The following is a 20,153-nucleotide window of genomic DNA, read 5'->3' as shown; positions in this document are numbered from 1 at the left end:
GCGAGATGGGGCGGTAATTTTTGAGTTCTGTGGGGTCGGCTGTTGGTTTTTTCAGAAGGGCGGTGAGTTCAGCGTGTTTCCAGCCTTCTGGGAAGGTAGCGGAGTTGAAGGAAGAGTTGATGACGTCTCTGAGGTGCGGTGCTATGACGGAGTCTGCTTTGTTGAAGATGTGGTGAGGGCATGGGTCTGTGGGGGATCCTGAATGGATGGAGTTCATCAGGCGGATGGTGTCCTCAGTGGAGATTGGGTTCCAGGCGTTAAGGGTGTTCACGGGGGGAAGATGGTCAGCAGATGGTAGGGTGGGAAGGTTTCCGGGTTGGTTGTCAAAGCTGCTGTGGATGTCTGCAATCTTGTTGTGGAAGAATGAGGCTAGTGAGTCGCAGAGGGTTTGAGAAGGGGTGATGTCGTTGGAGTTGGCCGAGGGATTGGAAAATTCCTTGACGATGTTGAAAAGTTCCTTGCTGTTGTGGGCGTTGTTGTCAAGTCGATCCTTGAATGCTGTTTTCTTGGCTTTTCGGATCAGTTGGTGGTGAGTGCGGGTGGCGCTTTTGAAGGCGTCCTTGGTGCTGGTGGTTGGGTCTTTTTTCCAGGCCTTTTCAAGGGAGCGGCAGAGTTTCTTGGACTTCTTGAGATCATCGTTGAACCATGAGGCCTTCTTGCTGCCAGGTTTGTTTTGACGTTTTTTCAGAGGTGCTAAGGTGTCAGCGGTGTTGGATAGCCATAGGGTGAGGTTGGCGGCGGCTTCGTTTGCGTTGGAGGAGGGGGCTGGGGTGTGTTGAAGGAGCGATGCGGAGATTTGGTCGAGTGTGTGGCCTGCGATGTGGGTGGGGGAAGTGACCAGTTGTTTAAGTCCGAGGTTGGTGAGGTTGTCCACGAGGGTGGCGGTGTTGCGGTCGTTGATCTTATCGAGGTGAAAGTTGAGGTCTCCCAGAAGGATGTAGTCTTTGGAGGGGAGCGCGTGAGGAGTGATGAAGTCCGTGATGTCTTCACTGAATTTTGCGCGGGGTCCTGGTGGTCTGTAGAGGAGGGTGCCTCTGAGTGTGGTCTTGGGGTCGATGTGGATCTGGAAGTGAAGGTGTTCGGAGTTGGCGAGGTTTGCGTCAGAGCTGGTTGAGATGCGGATAGATTTCTTATGAACGATAGCGATTCCTCCTCCTGTGTGGGTGGTACGGTCTTTGCGGGTGATCTTGTAGTCTTCAGGGATGGCAATGGTGATGTCTGGTGCGGAGGAAGCGTTCATCCATGTTTCAGTTAGGAAGGCGACGTCTGGGGAGAAGGAGTCTAGTAAGTTCCATAGGTCAATGGCGTGCCTGTGCACCGATCGGGTGTTGAGAAGGATGCATTGAAGGTGGTTGGGGTCGGGAATCTGTGGAGTGGTCGTGGCGGAGGTGTTGTCGGAGCCGATGAATTTGCAGGAGAAGCAGGAGAATGGTCCATGGGTGTGTCCAGGAGCGGCTTGGACGCAGTTGGGGGAGCGGCCGGGGTTGAGGGCTAGGAGGGTGGCGGCATCATAGGTAATGCGGGAGGGTTGGGGAGCGCGATGGGCAGGGGGACTGGCGCTGGGCGCGGTCCAGGCGCGGACGGGCGTAGACGGGATTACCTTTGGCGCACCTTCGGCGTGGCCGTAGCGCGTGGACGCTGCGCGTTGGCTCATCAGTCTTAAAAGGATAGTGGAGGGGGAGGAGCGTGGGAGGGAGAGGTGGGAGGCGTGAGCGTAGGGGGAGGGACGGGCTGCAGGCACAACAAAATGGAAGGGGAGATAAACACCAGGACCGGGAAGTGCGAGCTGGCGCTGGGACACGGGCACAGCAACAGATCGAATCAAGTGAGAGCAATGCACACCTTTCTCAAATGCAATAAGCAAATCTGGCCAAACTATGATTAAATCACCGCTCGTATGGAAAACACACCACGAGCAGAGCAATGCTGAGCGCTGCGCAAACAAAGCGAGTGCAGATCCAAATAGCCAAATAACAATGATGTCAGAGGTTTGGGAGAAGCGCTACGATACCCCAAGCAGCGCTATGAATCCAGGAGGGAGGGTGGAGCGGCCGCCTCACACGGAGTCAGGCAAGTCAAAAGAAAGAAAAAAACTGCTTTTCTCCAGTATTGGGGTGTCTTTCATAGATTCGCATGCCTGAATCATTCCCCGTCGTCGGAGTCCCACGGTATGTAAAAAAGCAATAAATATGCCCATAATAACCAAAAACCTTGGTAACATGGAACCAGGAAGTAAAGTAGCCCAAAGCTACCAAGAAAAAAAAGTTACACATCTATGACTATCATAGTCATTATACATAGCCCAAACTGCAGCCAATCAGGTTACAGCACCCACCAGAATGATCTCCCCAGAGGCTCAGGCTCTCAGATTTTCTACTGCATGTCGTGTGAAGGGAGTCTCCCTGAGCTCTGCTCAGTTCTTCTCAAATTCTTCTCAATTCTTTAGGAATTTCTACTCTTAGGATGTCTTCTTCTAAGAAATCCTTATTCAGGCTTTGTGAATCTTGTGGTAAGCTCCGGCTTTTCTCTGAAGATCACCACAAGAAATGCATCTATTGCCTATACCCGGATCATCAAGTGAAGGACTGCAAGATAGGCAGGACTTTCCCTCAAAAAACCCTCAGGGACAGAGAGGGCCGCCTACTTCTGTGGCTACAGAAGCTTAAGGATCAGGACAATCCAGTTTCTGAGGTAGGAAGTATTGCCTCTGGGTCATCTGTGTCCTATAGGAAGAGGGCTGTTGGAGAGGTTTTATCTTCTCCTGGGGCCAAGTTGGTGAGGAAACATCAACCCTCTAAGGCAGAGGTCTTCAAACTTTTTGAATCCAAGACCCCCCTATGAAACATTTTTAGGCGTAAGGACCCCCTCCTGACAAAAATTTCTAGAACTTGGTACTCCTCATCATTGACAACTATTGACAACCATATAAACCTCAAATTCCCATAGCAAATCATTTTACAGTGGGGAAATAATATTAAACAGTGTTTATCAAACCAAAGGTCAGTGAGCGTGGGGGCGTGTTCAAAGGTGTGGCTAAAAACAAAGGGCTTCATTTATGAGGAATTGGTGTAGGGCAGTGCCGCAAGTCTTCTTGCTGCTCTGTCCTACGCCAATGTGAAAGGGCAGGAAGGCACCATATTTATGAAATACGGTGCATTTCGGTCCTTTCCCACTGTGTTGGCGTACAATTTGTGGCCTAGCGCCTTCCTGCACAAAAACAATGCAGAGAGGGGTTTTCCCCTTTTTATGTGAGCTGCATAATGCAGCACACATGGAAAGAGGTAAAAACTAGGAGAAACAAAACATTTCTCCTCGTTACACCTGCTCTGGTGAGGCATAAGGTTTTGGCGCTGCCCCAGGTTTACATGGTTTTGTAAATCTGGGGCAGCATGAAAATCCATGGGGGTTGCATGGGAACACCCACTGCAATGCCCATAGAACACCTACTTGACAGAGTAAGACAGCGCAGTGATGTGCGTTGCTATGTCTTACTCAATATCTATGAGGCCACGTAACGCCACGCAGGTTGACTTTGCGTCGCCTCATAGATATGATTGAGACGCTTGTGCCGCCGGAGTTTAAACAAAAGTGACACTCCGGTGGCAAAAGCCTCTCACAAATCAGCCCCAAAATATTTTGTTTGTTTTTTAGGTCTTTCACCATCAGGTAGCTACATATAAAATAATGGGTAGCTTAAAGAAAAATACATTTTAAAAGTTGTTGCTCAGTGAGAAATGCACTATATTACATTAGGAAACCTCTCTTAGTTCATGCAATGCTGAGGTCTGTTTGTAACCACAGAATTAAATTTGTCTGGTACAGTTGAGAATAGTGACTTGTGTATCTTTAGTGCTACAAGGTCACAGCCTGTGACAGAAAGCCCTGAGTGTAGGAAGGTGGAAGGATACCTGACTGTGGTTACCCCAGATTTTTTGCCTAGTGTTTAGCTGGTTTTCGACTTAGTTGGCCTGGGATCCTGCTAATCAGGGTCCCAGGCTATCTGCTCTCTCTGTGAAATGGACTCCAGGTACTTTAGGTGCATTTACCAATTGGTATTGGGTCACTCTTGTGAGTCCCTGTACAGTGTACCTTATGTACCCAGGGCATAGGTGCACCCAAGGCCTACCAGGGGCTGCAGCATGTATTATGCCACCCCTGGCTGGCCACACAAACAGACACAACTGGCTGGTAACACAGCTGGGGCAAGGTGGTGTAATCACCCTTTGCTGTAGATATAGTATACCTATATTAAGCGCTTAGAGACCCCTGGGTGATAAGGCGCTATACAAATCCAATATACAATACAATACAATATCTAACCCCAAAATGGACACATATACTCCTATAAGTCACTCCTATGGCAGGCCTTATCAATCCTGAAGGCAGAGTGCTGGAATTATGTGAGATGGTGCTCTAGCATGAGCTGAGCCTGTCTACAGCTTTCGGAACCATGTCCTTATAGCTGTTTTCATGATAACGCTATACCATATATTCTTAAGTGCATTATAATCCTCGCGGTTAATGCTAACTATGGCATAGCTTTATCAAAACATGTCGTGTAAGGTGTCATACGCTTTGGAATACTACCCCCTCGCCAGTTCTGGTGACGGGGGTAGCATTCCACCCTTCTAGAGGGATAAGACATGTATGTAACTGTAACCCCGGTTAAAGTTAAGCAGAGCTTCAGCATCACAAAATGGATGCTGCCACCACAGACACAAGTCTGACCTCCTGCTGCTGGGAGTCCTTCCAGCAAAAGAGGCCTGGACAAAGGGTTTCCTGCCTTGGGAGGTGCTAGCACCACCCCAGACAGGACTTTGTGTATTGAGGTAGGGAGGGCTGAAAGGAAAGAGACATGCCTGGGGCACACAAGGTGTCCCCGTGCATACCCCGGTTCAAACCAGTTGCTGGGGCACTCCAGCCCCAGCTCTGGCGCGAAACCAGACAAAGGATAGGGGGTGTAACCACCCCCCTTCCTGGTCCCACCCACAGGAGGGACCTAGTCACTAGTCCAGCCCCCTTTTACAGTATAAAGGTAGGAGCTGACCCAGAGGAAATTAGATTATCCTGAATTGAAACTTAACAAGAAGAAACTCTGGACTTCGACGTTCTGCTGCACAGAAGACTGAAGAATCTCCCTTGTGGCCAAGGAGTGACCACCCTGCACAAGCAGGCCTCATCAGCGTCGTAGCGGTTTGCTTTGTCGTCCTTCCTGCCGGAACCAGACCTCAGAGCTTGACGAGACCTGGACTCCAAGACCTCTCTGACCTCTACCTACACCTGCAGCACAGCTGAGATCCGTGGGTGCGACGAGACACGTGGGACCGGCCATCTTCAGAAACCTGCACTTCGCTTCCAGCACAACCTCTGAGGCACCCTCGAGAAAGTGCTTTGGGGATTGAGAAGCCCCAGCCCCGAGCATCATCTGCGACGAAGATCCACCCTCCAGCTTCCACAAGAACTGCGTGGGGCCCTTCTGCATTTTCCCTGCTCGACGCGTTGTCTGGCCACTTGCCGGCTGGCTTGTGGCCTCCTAGATGACGAACTTCAAATTCTACACCGCTGGTCTGTTGCTCCAGACTGGCCCTTGCTTCCTTCCAAAAGAGAAGCACCCCGGACCCTCCTGGTCCGCACCAGACGCCATCTTCACTTTCCGCATGGGTTGCATTTGCCAAGGCCTGTTGACTCCGATCCGGGAGCTAACACCGCCGACAGCGAGAGCCTTCGTGGGACAGCTCGTGCCCGCCTCCTGGTCGTCGTCGACGCCTCCTGGTCCACGTGGCTGCAGAGTCAAGTGTCTCCTCTTCACCCGATTGCGTGTGACATCATCTGGTTCCATTCTGGTTCCACTCCGGTCACTGGCTAGTGGCTGTGAACATTTTCCCCTCTGCTTTCAGGTCTCCATCTTCTTCGATCCGCCCTTGGATCCATCCGGACACCTCCATCCTGGTCGCCCGCACCATCTTTCTTCAAGGCTCTATTGACTTCAGCGAGGAAAACCGACACACTTCCACACCTATGCACCCGCAGCCCGTGGGTTAGGTAACGTGAGCATTTCGGTGCTCCTGTAGGGATTGACTATCCTAGTGTCCAGTTCTCCTGTAGCTGTAGTCGTAACTGGTTGGAACTGTCCTTAATCTAACACTTTGTAAATTGTTCGTGCCCATTGACTTTGCATTGAAACCCGTGTGTGTGTTCAAGTACTGCACACGCGTCCCGTGGGCCTCCTGCTCCTTACCTAAGGTTAGGGTAGTGTAGCCCCAGCGATTCCACAGCCTCTGGACATACTTACTTTTCCTCTTGTGGTACTTATACCACTATTTTAGTATATGGTTTACCTTGCCCCTAGGGCACCATTGTAATTGTGCGACTTATTGTATTTTTATTAAGATTCTTATTATGTGCTTAGCCTTCTGACCTCATAAAGAGTTCAGAGGTCCTGTTAGTAATAAATATATTGTTTATCTTCATAACAACCTGTGTGGTGTCCTTTCATATGGTATTCAAGGGATTATATGTGGTAAAACAGCTGGCTTCACTTGCCAAAAGAGTTTAGCCTAAGACTGCTTTGCCCATGCTACCCCTAGGATAGCTGGTCTATAAGGTTGACTTACAACCAATCACCATAAGGGTTGCTTGGACTGATACAAGGTGATCACTAGAATTAGTGAGCATCATATATCAGGCCAACTTCTCACACTGAGAATGTGTAAGTCATTGTTTTATACTTGCATTGCATTTCACATATTATAAGAGACTGCTTCAAAATTTGCAAATAGTTTTACCATAAAATAGAGCTTCCAAAATGTACATTTTACTAATACCAGACAATAAGTAATGCATTTTTTTTTTGCATAACTGTCCCTTCGACACTTCTTCAGAGGTGCTAAGCGTTGTGTAAATCCAATTCTGATTAAAAGCACGCACTTTGCAGCCCAATTGATAACTCTTTCTACTACCACAAAAAAACACCCAAAATCTTTGCCATCACAATGCTTGGAATGATTCAAGCATTTAATGCTAGAACCACTCCCATTCACCCTCTAAATTTGCAGACTAACTTGCACATTTGCATTTCATTCAGGAAAGCAGACACCCTGTCACGAAGGATTGTTTCCTTTCACAGCACAGAAGGCTCAATAAACTTAGGTTGAAGCATGGAAGTGTCCTGGATGTTATCTTTTTCCTTTTGACATGTTTTAGATTCCAGTGGAAAGTGAGGCCTGGAAATGCGCGACCCCCTTCGCAGGACTCCACGGCCCCCCTGGGGGTCGCGCCCCACAGATTGAAGACCTCTGCTCTAAGGGTTCGGAAGGGCCTACCACCTCTAAAAAGGCTGCTCCACCTGTCAAGGGCAAACCTTTGCCTTCCACGCCCCCGAGAAGGTCAGTGAAAAGTGTACCTTTTAAGACAACTTCTGAGCAGATTCTCCCTCAGAAGAAGATCCCGTCCTCGACGACGTCGTCGACGAAGATTCCCGCCTACGCAACATCTACATCGACAGTGACCTTTTCCTCACCTAAGCCTCAGATGATTATGTCATCGGTGTCATCCCCGTCGACGCTGGTCTACGTCTCTGTGAAACCCATCTCGTCGACGAAAGAGACTATACCTTTCGTCGGCGCACCGTCGACGACCAACCTTTCGTCTGGGCACCGTCGATGACCAAGACTAGGAAAATCTCATCGACGACGGCCTCGTCGACGGCCACTTCATCATCGTCGACTACTTCCTCGTCGACGGTGAGCTCGTCGTCAAGAACCACATCGTTGTCGACGAAGACCACATCGTCGACGAAGCCCTCCTCGTCGTCGAAGACAACTTCGTTGACAGACACTTCCTCGTCGGCGTTTTCACCTTCAGTGATGATTCCATCGTCAACGGGCCCGTCGATGACTCTCGTGTCAACGCAAAAATTGTCATCTTGTACAGAGCTACAAGTCTGGTCACCGTCTACAGCTTTAACATCTATGCCATCTACGACAAAACCGGATATCAAACTAAGGGGAAAGATTCATTTGAGGAGATCAGAGGCCGGAATCTAATATCAAATGTATCAACAGCAGTTTTACCTCTGACACCATCAATCACAATATGTTTTCAATCACAGATGTCCCTTTTATTGACTCTGTGGTTTCACAATAGGTATTTCTTTTTTAAGCTTCGTCCAATTTTTTTTTTAACATTTAAGTTTCCCTTCACCTAGTACATTGAAAATACTCATCTATACTTCCTGGTGAGCATCACACATAATACATATATACATGACATACATTTACTGTACAATGATAGACATTATTAAAACATTCATACATACTAAACAGTGGACAAATATCGTTAGAACATTAATACACAGACAGATCAATAGTAGATACGATTTTCCCATGTATCATAATTGTGATTAAGTTCACTTCAGACTTTGTAGTGAGTTACTGCACTCATGTCTGGGGAGTCGCCTGTATCTGTATGTTTATCCCAAATCGTTAAGTGTCTTTCCCAAGTGTCCTACTTTTTACAGTGCCAGAACTAGATCCGCTCTGTTCTAGGCAAATATCTATATTTAGGGTCCTGGTAGGGGCCAGAGACTATTTAGCGCTTTAGCTCTGTGAGTCCGTTCAATCCAGCTCTACTGGCTGATTCAAACAGCGTCCCATAGTGTCTTATTTAGCTCTGGACCGCTAAGAAATACCGACGCGTTTCAACCTTAAGAAAGTGGGACCATCACTATGTACAAGGTCTTCGACGAAACCTTCATTGTTACAGAGACGTGGTTCCGCGCTTGAACCCATATCTCCATTACGTCTTTCTTCACATAAGGTACCTTTACAGGTTCCTGAGAAATTACTGGATTCAGATGAAGGTGAAGAGGATTCTGAGGTGGATGACAGATTTCGGGCAGCTAGAAGCCCTTCGGAGTTGTTCATAAAGTTCCAGGAAGATGATCAGGATGACCAACCTTCTCCTGAACATGTGGCTTCGCCTACTGATAATATCCCTACAGCTTAGATGCCTATAGCTTTATTGAATAATCTTCAACATATGCTAGACGACTATTACTGCCGCTTCCCGCCATCTGAATCGGCAGAGTCCGTGCCACCTACACCAGTGGCTCCGGCTTCCACATCAGAATTCCGGTGTCCTAGACCACCTTCGCCAGTGGCTTTGCATCATTCTCCTGAGGCGCACTCATCGGATGATGAGGATAGGGAGGAAGGTGAAATAGACGAGAGATCACTGTTGTCGAAGTGGGATGAATACCAAATCCAAACACCTTCTCCATCACCTCAGGCTCCTGCTGATTCACCTCCAGTGGATATTGGAGGCTTCCACCTTCTCATGGAAAGAGCAACCCAATGATTCCTCATTCCTATGGAGATGAAGAAGGAAGAATGCTTCCTCTATGATTTTAAGGATCAGCCAAGGAAACAAGTGCGGGCGATTCCTATTATAGATTTTATATGGAAGGAGGGATTGAAGATAATGTCAAATCCTGCGTCTATTCCTCCACTCTTGCCACTACTGGACAAGAAATATAAAGCGCCCGACAAGTCTCCAGCATGCCTCATAGGACACCCAAAGGCTGACTCCGTGATCGTGCAGGCTGCTCAAAGACGGGCTAGAAATCCATCTTCTCCGATCACAACTCCACCTGACAGGGACGACAGGCGGCTGGACTCAATTTGGAAACGAGTCTCCACCATGGCAGCAACAACAGTCCGTGTGGCCAATTCATTAGCCATTCTGGGTCGGTACGACCGACAAATGTGGTCAGACATTTCATCATATATAGACAGGCTACCAGAGCCGTCAAAGGCAGAAGCTCTGTGTAGGAGAGTAGGGTCTGCAATCCTATGTTCACCCCAGATTTTTGCTTTTTGCTTCACTGGTTTACGACTTTCCCTGGCTGTGGGCCTGCTAATCAGACCCACAGCCTAGCTGTTCTCTCTCTAAATTGACACACATGTACTTTAGGTGCATTTACCAATTGGTATTGGGTCACTCTTGTAAGTCCTTGTACAGTGTACCATAGGTACCCAGGGCATAAGTGCACCCAAGGCCTACCAGGGGCTGCAGCACGTATTGTGCCACCCCTGGCTGGCCATCTAAACAGACACAACTGGCTGGTAACACAGCTGGGGCAAGGTGGTGTAATCACCCTTTGCTTTAGATATAGTATACCTGTATCTAACCCTAAAATGGACACATATACTCCTTTAAGTCACTCCTATGGCAGGCCTTATCAATCCTGAAGGCAGAGTGCTTGGAATTATGTGAGATGGTGCTTTAGCATGAGCTGAGCCTGTCTGCAGCTTTCGGAACCAAGTCCTTTAGCTGTTTCCATGATAACGCTATACCAATACTCTTAAGTGCATTATAATCCTCGCGATTATTGCTAACTTTGGCATAGCATTATCAAAACATGTCGAGTAAGGTGTCATACGAATTGGGATACTACCCCCTCGCCAGCTCTGGCGACGGGGGTAGCATTCCACCCTTTTTGAGGGACACGACATGTATGTAACTGTGAACCCCGGTTAAAGTTAAACAGAGCCTCAGCATCACAAAATGGATACTGCCACCACAGACACGAGTCTGACCTCCTGCTGCTGGGAGTCCTTCCAGCGAGGGAGGCCTGGACAAAGGGTTTCCTGCCTTGGGAGGTGCTAGCACCACCCCAGACAGGATTTTGTGTATTGAGGTAGGACAGGCTGAAAGGAATGAGACATGCGTGGGGCACACAAGGTGTCCCTGTGCATACACCGGTTCAAACCAGTTGCTGGGGCACTCCAGCCCCAGCTCTGGCGCGAAACCGGACAAAGGATATGGGGTGTAACCACCCCCTTCCTGGTCCCACCCATAGGAGGGACCTAGCCACAGTACAGCCCCCTTTAGGAGAATAAAGGTAGGAGCTGGTCCCATTCCAAATTAGATTAATCCTGAACAACTTTACAAGAAGAAGCTCTGGACTTCGACGTTCTGCTCCACAGAAGACTGAAGAAATCTCCCTTGTGGCCAAGGAGTGACCACCCTGCACAAGCAGGCACCATCAAGCGTCCTAGCGGTTCACTTTGTCGTCCTTCTTCCGGGAACCAGACTTCAGAGCCCGACGAGATCCGGACTTCCAGACCTCTCCGACCTCTACCTACATCTGCAGCACAGCTGAGATCCGTGGGTGCGACGAGACACGTGAGACCGGCCATCTTGGAGAAACTGCACTTCGCTTCCAGCACGACTTCAGAGGCATCCTCGAGAAAGTGCTTTGGGGATTGAGAAGCCCCGAGCAGCTCCTGCACAGAAGATCAGCCCTCCAGCATCCACGAGATCTGCGTGGGGCCCTTTTGCTTGATTGCTGCTTGACGCGTTGTCTGGTCACTTGCCGGCTGGCTAGTGGCCTCCTAGACGACGATCTACGAAATCTACACCGCTGGTCTGGTTGCTCCAGACTGGCCCTTGCTTCCTTCCAAAAGAGAAGCACCCTGGACCCTCCTGGTCCGCACCAGACGCCTTTTCTACTCACCGCGTGGGTTGCCTTTGCCAAGGCCTGTTGATGCCGAATCTGGAACAGACACCGCCGTCAGCGAGAGCCTGCGTGGAACAGCTTGTGCCTCCATCCTGGTCGTCGAAGACACCTCCTGGTCCACCTGGCTGCAGAGTTAAGAGTCCACTCTTCACCTGATCGCGACAACAGCATCTGGTTCATTCCTGGTTCCACTCCGGTCACTGGCTAGTGACTTTGAACACTGTCCCCTCTGCTTTCAGGTCTCCATCTTCCTCGATCCACCCTTGGATCGCACCGGACATCTTCCTCCTGGTCGCCTGCAGCATCTTTCTTCAAGGCTCCATAGACTTCAACGCGGAAACCCGACACACTTTCACACCTATGCACCCGCAGCCCGTGGGTGAGGTAACAAGAGCATTTCGGTGCTCAAGGGTAGATTGACTCTCCTAGTGTCCAGGTATCCGGTCGTTTTAGTCGTAACTAGTAGGAACTGTCTTTTACTTACCTTTTCGTAATTTGTTCTGCCCATTGACTTTCTTCCGCATCTCGCGTGTGAGTTCACACTCTGCACACGCGTCCCGTGGGCCTCCTGCTACTTACCTAAGGTTAGGGTAGTGTAGTCCCAGCGATCCTACAGCCTCTGGGCATCTTCATTTCCTCTATCGATTTCCTTATACCATTTACTTAGTATATGGTTTGTCGTGCCCTTAGGGCACCATTGTAATTTGTGCAACTTATCGTATTTTTCTTAAGAGTCTTGTCATGTGCTTAGCCCTCTGACCTCATAAAGAGTTCAGAGGTGTTTGTTAGTAATAAATATATTGTTTATTTTCATAACAACCTGTGTGGTGTCCTTTCATCTGGTATTCAAGGGGTTATATGTGGTAAAACAGCTGGCTTCACATGCCAAAAGAGTTTAGCCTAAGACTGCTTTGTCCATGCTACCATTAGGATAGCTGGTCTATAAGGTTGACTTACAACCAATCACCATAAGGGTTGTTTGGACTGATACAAGGTGATCACTAGAACTAGTGAGCATCATATATCAGGCCAATGTCTCACATTGGTGTGCAGTGGTTGGGATTTGAGCTTGCTGTTGTTTTTACCAAATAAAATCTTGAGATATAATTCGAAAGATCACATAAGGTACCATAGGTACATATAACAAGCTTAGAAATACTCTGAGTTCTACTGAACCAGCTGTTGTAGTAGAAAGGGAGTAGCACACCCTGACTACAACTCTTAGCAAGGGATCAGTAGGAAAACCCATAGTGTAGGTAAGTGCACCACTTACACCTCACTAGAAAGCATGTCTATCACAGGAGAGGCCTCAGTGGCTCCCCTTGTGGTTAGTGACCCTCCACAGGCCCTTTCCAGATATGCAGCACTCAGCTTCCAGGAGATGAGACAATTGTGTACCTCCAGGAAACTGAAACAGGGTTCTAACCCTACCCTTCCTTTTCTGTTAGGTCTCCTAGAGACATATGATGCTAGAAGAGCGTCTAACCCAGGCTCCTCTGATCCAGCAGATGGAAGCATGCCCCCCTTAGAAGGTGACCCTGAATCTAACCTCCCTGAAACAGAAGATGTAGATGGTAGGGAAGATGGGAACTTATCTGAGGAAGAGGTAGACCATGGCCAGGCTGTAGTCAGCAGACTCACAAGGGCCAACTTAAGCCTACATGGGGATGGGACTGGGGGAGCCCCAGACCTATCCACAAGCAGGCCTAACCTTGGGAATAGAAGAGTTAGGTCTCACTCCAGAGGCTCTAACAGATCTATTCACTCCCATGTCTCTCACACATCTTCTCAGAGAGGGATGACTTCCCCTCAGAGAAGAGAACATGAGGCAAAGATGAAGGAAGTTAATCTGAGGATCCAAAGGGAAGAACCTGCCCTTGCCAAGGAGAAACTTGCCTTTGCCAGAGAGCAGAAATTGAGTGGGTTAGAACCCACTGGTGGCAGCATTATCCCTAGAGATAAAGACAGGAGTTTTGACAATAGACACCTGAGTAAAATTGTGCCCTCCTATAAGGTAGGAGATGACATCCACAAATGGATGACTGCTCTGGAGAGGGCCTGCACAGTACAGCAGGTACCCCAGAGTCAGTGGGCAGCTATCTTGTGGCTCTCCTTTGAAGGTAAAGGTAGAGATAAGCTCCTCACTTTTAGAGCTGAGGATGCTAATGATTACAAAGTCCTGAAGAATGCACTGATTGATGGGTTTGGCCTAACAACTGAACAGTACAGGTTGATGTTCTGAGACACCCAGAAAACTCAATCTCAGGACTGGACTGACTTTGTTGATTGTGCCACTAAGGCTTTGGAAGGCTGGTTACTGGGAAGTAAAGTTACTGATTACACAGGATTGTATAATCTTATTATGAGAGAGCAAATCTTAAATAATTGTCAGAACCAGTTGTTGCATCAGCACCTGATTGACTCAGATCTGACCTCTCCCCAAGAATTGGGAAAGAAGGCGGACAGATGGGTCAGGACAAGGGTCAAGCAGCAGAACCAGAACCAGGGTGGTGGCCAGAAGAAAGCAGACCAAAAGGGTAGTAATCAGAATCAGCAAAATGACCAGAAGTCTTCAACAGGGCCCCAACAATCTAAGGAGGGTGGGTCCCAGAATTCCCAAAAGAAGAAGACTGATGTTCCAAGAAAACCATGGTGCCAATACTGTAAAAGTAAGACTCACTGGTTTAGTGAGTGCACCAAGAAAGGCTCAGCTCCTACCACTACTGCCCCTAAGGCACCTGCACCCCCTAGTACAGTTAGTAGTGGTAGTGTGCCCCCCAAGGCTATAGTTGGGTTAACCCTGGGAACTGGGGTGGGTTCTGACTTAGTCAGAATACCTACTCAGGCTGTTCTTGTTTGTACTGGGGACATGGATATGACCCCTACTGTAAGTCCCAGTACTCTGGGCAAATACAGGCAAACGCCTTTAATCAATGGAAAAATGGCTCAGGCCTACAGGGACACATGTGCCAGTGTCACTATGGTGACACCAGCCTTTGTGGACCCTGATCAGGTCACACTAGGTTCAGACTACCTAGTGACCAATGCTAGCAACGTCACTACCAATCACAGTATGGCAGTCGTTAACTTCTCCTGGGGGAGGGTTACTGGCCTCAAAAGGGTTGTAGTTAGTTCAGACCTCCCAGTGGACTGTCTTCTGGGCAATGATTTGGAATCCTCCTTATGGTCAGAAGTGGAGTACAGGACTCATGTGGAAATGTTAGGTTTGTCAACACATGTCCTTGCTGTGACCAGGTCACAGGCCAAGAAATGCCCAGCTGAACAAGTGCTGGATCCTGGAACAATGGACCAGACACTACCCAAGAGGAAGAGCAGTAGGGTTAAGGCAGTGCCTTCCCCCTGCCCCACGTGGAGGATCAGCCCTCACAGGAGGCTGACCCAAAGACCCCAGAAGGACCTGTCCTAGAAGAGCTTGAACCTGAACAGGTTGAGTTTCTTGGGACAGGGGGACCTTCCAGGGCAGACTTGAGGCAGGCACAGTTAGACTGTTCCTCCCTTGAACCCCTCAGACAGCAGGCTGCTGCTGAGGCTGCAGGGAATGCTACAGGTGCCCACAAGGTATACTGGGATGAAGGACTCCTATACTCTGAGGCAAGAGACCCCAAGCCTGGTGCTACCAGGAGGCTGGTCATCCCCTTGTCTCTTAGAGGTTTCCTTCTCACCTTAGCCCATGAAATTCCCCTTGCAGGTCACTTAGGCCAGAACAAGACTTGGGAAAGACTTGTCCCACACTTTCACTGGCCTCATATGTCTGAAGACACCAAAGAGTTTTGTCGCTCATGTGTCACCTGTCAAGCCAGTGGCAAATCAGGTGGCACCACAAAGGCCCCCCTTATACCACTACCTGTGGTGGGGGTACCCTTTGAAAGAGTGGGGATTGACATTGTTTGACCAATGGACCCCCCAACAGCATCTGGGCACATATTTATACTGGTGGTAGTGGATCATGCCACCAGGTACCCAGAAGCTATTCCCCTTAGGACCACTACAGCTCCTGTTGTGGCCAGGGCCCTACTTGCAGTTTTCTCCAGAGTGGGGTTTCCTAAGGAGGTCATCTCTGACAGAGGTGCAAACTTCATGTCAGGATACTTGACTGCAATGTGGAAAGAGTGTGGTGTAAATTACAAATTTACCACACCCTACCATCCACAGTGCAACAGGCTTGTGGAGAGATTCAACAAGACCCTAAAAGGGATGATAAAAGGGTTACCTGAAAAGCTTAGGCGAAGATGGGACATCCTTTTACCCTGCCTTCTGTTTGCTTACAGAGAGGTCCCACAGAAGGGGGTTGGCTACAGCCCCTTTGAGCTTCTATTTGGGCATCCTGTAAGAGGACCCAAATGTCTTGTGAAGGAAGGATGGGAGTTACCTCTCAAAAAGCCTAAACTTGACATAGTGGACTATGTACTTGGTCTCCGCTCCAGGATGGCAGAGTACATGGAGAAGGCAAGCAAAAACCTTGAGGCCAGCCAAGAACTTCAAAAAGCTTGGCATGACCAAAAGGCTGTCCTAACTGTTTACCAGCCAGGACAGAAGGTGTGGGTGTTGGAGCCAGTGGCCCCAGCAGCTCTCCAAGACAAATGGTCTGGACCCCACACCATCATTGAGCAGAAGGGAGAGGTCACCTACCTGGTGGACCTTGGAACTCCCAGGAGCCCCCACAGGGTGCTTCATGTGAACAGGCTCAAAGCATTTGTCGACAGGGAGGACATGGGCTTGCTCATGGCCACAGATGAGGGGCAGGAGGAAGAGAGTGACCCTCTCCCAGACCTGCTCACTCAGAACCCTGATGATGGGTCAGTAGATGGTGTGGTCTTTTCTGACAGCCCCTCTGAGCATCAACAAAAGGATTGCAAACAGGTTCTTCAATCCTTTAGACAAATGTTTTCTCTGACCCCCAGTCAGACAAACTGGTGCACCCATGAGGTGGACACTGGTGACAGTCTGCCTATAAAGAGTAAAATCTACAGGCAACCTGACCACGTCAGGGACTGCATAAAGAAAGACGTACAAAAGATGTTGGAATTGGGAGTCATTGAACCCTCAGAGAGCCCTTGGGCTCGTCCTGTAGTTCTAGTGCCAAAACCTCACACCCAGGATGGTAAGAGAGAGATGAGGTTTTGTGTAGACTACAGGGGTCTCAATGCTGTCACTAAGACAGATGCCCATCCAATACCTAGGGCAGATGAACACATAGATAAATTGGCTTCTGCCAAATTCTTGAGTACATTCGACCTAACAGCTGGTTATTGGCAAATCAGGTTAGCTGAGGATGCCAAGGCCAAAACAGCATTTTCTACCCCAGGAGGTCATTACCAGTTTGTGGTGATGCCCTTTGGTTTGAAAAATGCACCTGCCACTTTTCAAAGGTTGGTGAACCAAGTTCTCACTGGGTTGGATGACTTTTGTGCAGCATATCTAGATGATATTGCTGTCTTCAGCTCCACCTGGGAGGATCACCTGATCCACCTGAGGAAAGTTTTGGAGGCCCTGCAGAAGGCAGGCCTCACTATCAAGGCCACCAAGTGCCAGATAGGGCAGAGTCAGGTTGTGTACCTGGGCCACCTTGTAGGTGGAGGCCAGGTTCAACCATTGGAGAGCAAGATACAGGCCATAAAGGACTGGGCTCCTCCAACCACCCAGACACAGGTCAGAGCTTTCTTGGGCCTGTCTGGTTACTATAGGAAATTTGTCAGAAATTATGGGACCATTGTGACCCCACTTAATGACCTGACAAGTAAGAAAATGCCAAAGAAAGTTCAGTGGACAGCTAGCTGTCAAAAGGCATTCGATGACCTGAAGCAGGCCTTGTGTACTGCACCTATTCTCAAGAGTCCAGACTACTCCAAAACCTTCATTGTCCAAACAGATGGTTCTGAGTTGGGTGTGGGAGCTGTTCTATCTCAACTGAATATTGATGGTCATGACCAGCCCATTGCTTTTATAAGTAGAAGGCTGACCCCTAGAGAGAAACGTCGGTCAGCTATTAAGAGGGAGGCCTTTGCTGTGGTTTCGGCCCTGAAGAAGTTGAGGCCATACTTGTTTGGAACTCACTTCAAGATTCAGACCGACCATAAGCCCCTCTTGTGGGTAAATTAAATGAAGGGTAAAAACCCCAAACTTCTTAGGTGGTCCATTTCCCTACAGGGGATGGACTTTACAGTGGAGCACAGACCAGGGACTGACCATGGCAATGCAGATGGTCTCTCCAGGTACTTCCACTTAGAACAAGAAGACTCACCTGGTCAAGGTTAGTTTAATGTCCCTAAGTTTGGGGGGGGGTTATGTAGGAGAGTAGGGTCTGCAATCCTATGGTCACCCCAGATTTTTGCTTTTTGCTTCACTGGTTTAGGACTTTCCCTGGCTGTGGGCCTGCTAATCAGACCCACAGCCTAGCTGTTCTCTCTCTAAATACACACACATGTACTTTAGGTGCATTTACCAATTGGTATTGGGTCACTCTTGTAAGTCCTTGTACAGTGTACCATAGGTACCCAGGGCATAAGTGCACCCAAGGCCTACCAGGGGCTGCAGCACGTATTATGCCACCCCTGGCTGGCCATCTAAACAGACACAACTGGCTGGTAACACAGCTGGGGCAAGGTGGTGTAATCACCCTTTGCTTTAGATATAGTATACCTATATCTAACCCTAAAATGGACACATATACTCCTATAAGTCACTCCTATGGCATGCCTTATCAATCCTGAAGGCAGAGTGCTTGGAATTATGTGAGATGGTGCTTTAGCATGAGCTGAGCCTGTCTGCAGCTTTCGGAACCAAGTCCTTTAGCTGTTTCCATGATAACGCTATACCAATACTCTTAAGTGCATTATAATCCTCGCGGTTATTGCTAACTTTGGCTTAGCATTATCAAAACATGTCGAGTAAGGTGTCATACGAATTGGGATACTACCCCCTCGCCAGCTCTGGCAACGGGGGTAGCATTCCACCCTTTTAGAGGGACACAACATGTATGTAACTGTGAACCCCGGTTAAAGTTAAACAGAGCCTCAGCATCACAAAATGGATACTGCCACCACAGACACGAGTCTGACCTCCTGCTGCTGGGAGTCCTTCCAGCGAGGGAGGCCTGGACAAAGGGTTTCCTGCCTTGGGAAGTGCTAGCACCACCCCAGACAGGATTTTGTGTATTGAGGTAGGACAGGCTGAAAGGAATGAGACATGCGTGGGGCACACAAGGTGTCCCTGTGCATACACCGGTTCAAGCCAGTTGCTGGGGCACTCCAGCCCCAGCTCTGGCGCGAAACCGGACAAAGGATATGGGGTGTAACCACCCCCCTTCCTGGTCCCACCCATAGGAGGGACCTAGCCACAGTACAGCTCCCTTTAGGAGAATAAAGGTAGGAGCTGGTCCCATTCCAAAGTAGATTAATCCTGAACAACTTTACAAGAAGAAACTCTGGACTTCGACGTTCTGCTCCATAGAAGACTGAAGAAATCTCCCTTGTGGCCAAGGAGTGACCACCCTGCACAAGCAGGCACCATCAAGCGTCCTAGCGGTTCACTTTGTCGTCCTTCTTCCGGGAACCAGACTTCAGAACCCGACGAGATCCGGACTTGCAGACCTCTCCGACCTCTACCTACATCTGCAGCACAGCTGAGATCTGTGGGTGCGACGAGACATGTGGGACTGGCCATCTTGGAGAAACTGCACTTCGCTTCCAGCACGACTTCAGAGGCATCCTCGAGAAAGTGCTTTGGGGATTAAGAAGCCCCAGCCCCGAGCAGCTTCTGCACAGAAGATCAGCCCTCCAGCATCCACGAGATCTGCGTGGGGCCCTTTTGCTTGATTGCTGCTCGACGCGTTGTCTGGTCACTTGCCAGCTGGCTAGTGGCCTCCTAGACGACGATCCACGAAATCTACACCGCTGGTCTGGTTGCTCCAGACTGGCCCTTGCTTCCTTCCAATAGAGAAGCACCCCGGACCCTCCTGGTCCGCACCAGACGCCTTTTCCACTCACCGCGTGGGTTGCCTTTGCCAAGGCCTGTTGACGCCGAATCCAGAACAGACACCGCCGACAGCGAGAGCCTGCGTAGGACAGCTCGTGCCTCCATCCTGGTCGTCGAAGACACCTCCTGGTCCACGTGGCTGCAGAGTCAAGCGTCCACTCTTCACCTGATCGCGACAACAGCATCTGGTTCCTTCCTGGTTCCACTCCGGTCACTGGCTAGTGACTTTGAACACTGTCCCCTCTCCTTTCAGGTCTCCATCTTCCTCGATCCACCCTTGGATCGCACCGGACATCTTCCTCCTGGTCGCCTGCAGCATCTTTTTTCAAGGCTCCATAGACTTCAACGCGGAAACCCGACACACTTTCACACCTATGCACCCGCAGCCCGTGGGTGAGGTAACGAGAGCATTTCGGTGCTCAAGGGTAGATTGACTCTCCTAGTGTCCAGGTATCCTGTCGTTTTAGTCGTAACTAGTAGGAACTATCTTTTACTTACCTTTTCGTAATTTGTTCTGCCCATTGACTTTCTTCCGCATCTCGCGTGTGAGTTCACACTCTGCACACGCGTCCCGTGGGCCTCCTGCTACTTACCTAAGGTTAGGGTAGTGTAGTCCCAGCGATCCTACAGCCTCTGG

This window comes from Lissotriton vulgaris, chromosome 12 (genome assembly GCF_964263255.1).
Source record: "Lissotriton vulgaris chromosome 12, aLisVul1.2, whole genome shotgun sequence".
In the NCBI taxonomy this organism is placed as follows: Eukaryota; Metazoa; Chordata; class Amphibia; order Caudata; family Salamandridae; genus Lissotriton; species Lissotriton vulgaris.
Note: the sequence above shows the minus strand (reverse complement) of the source record.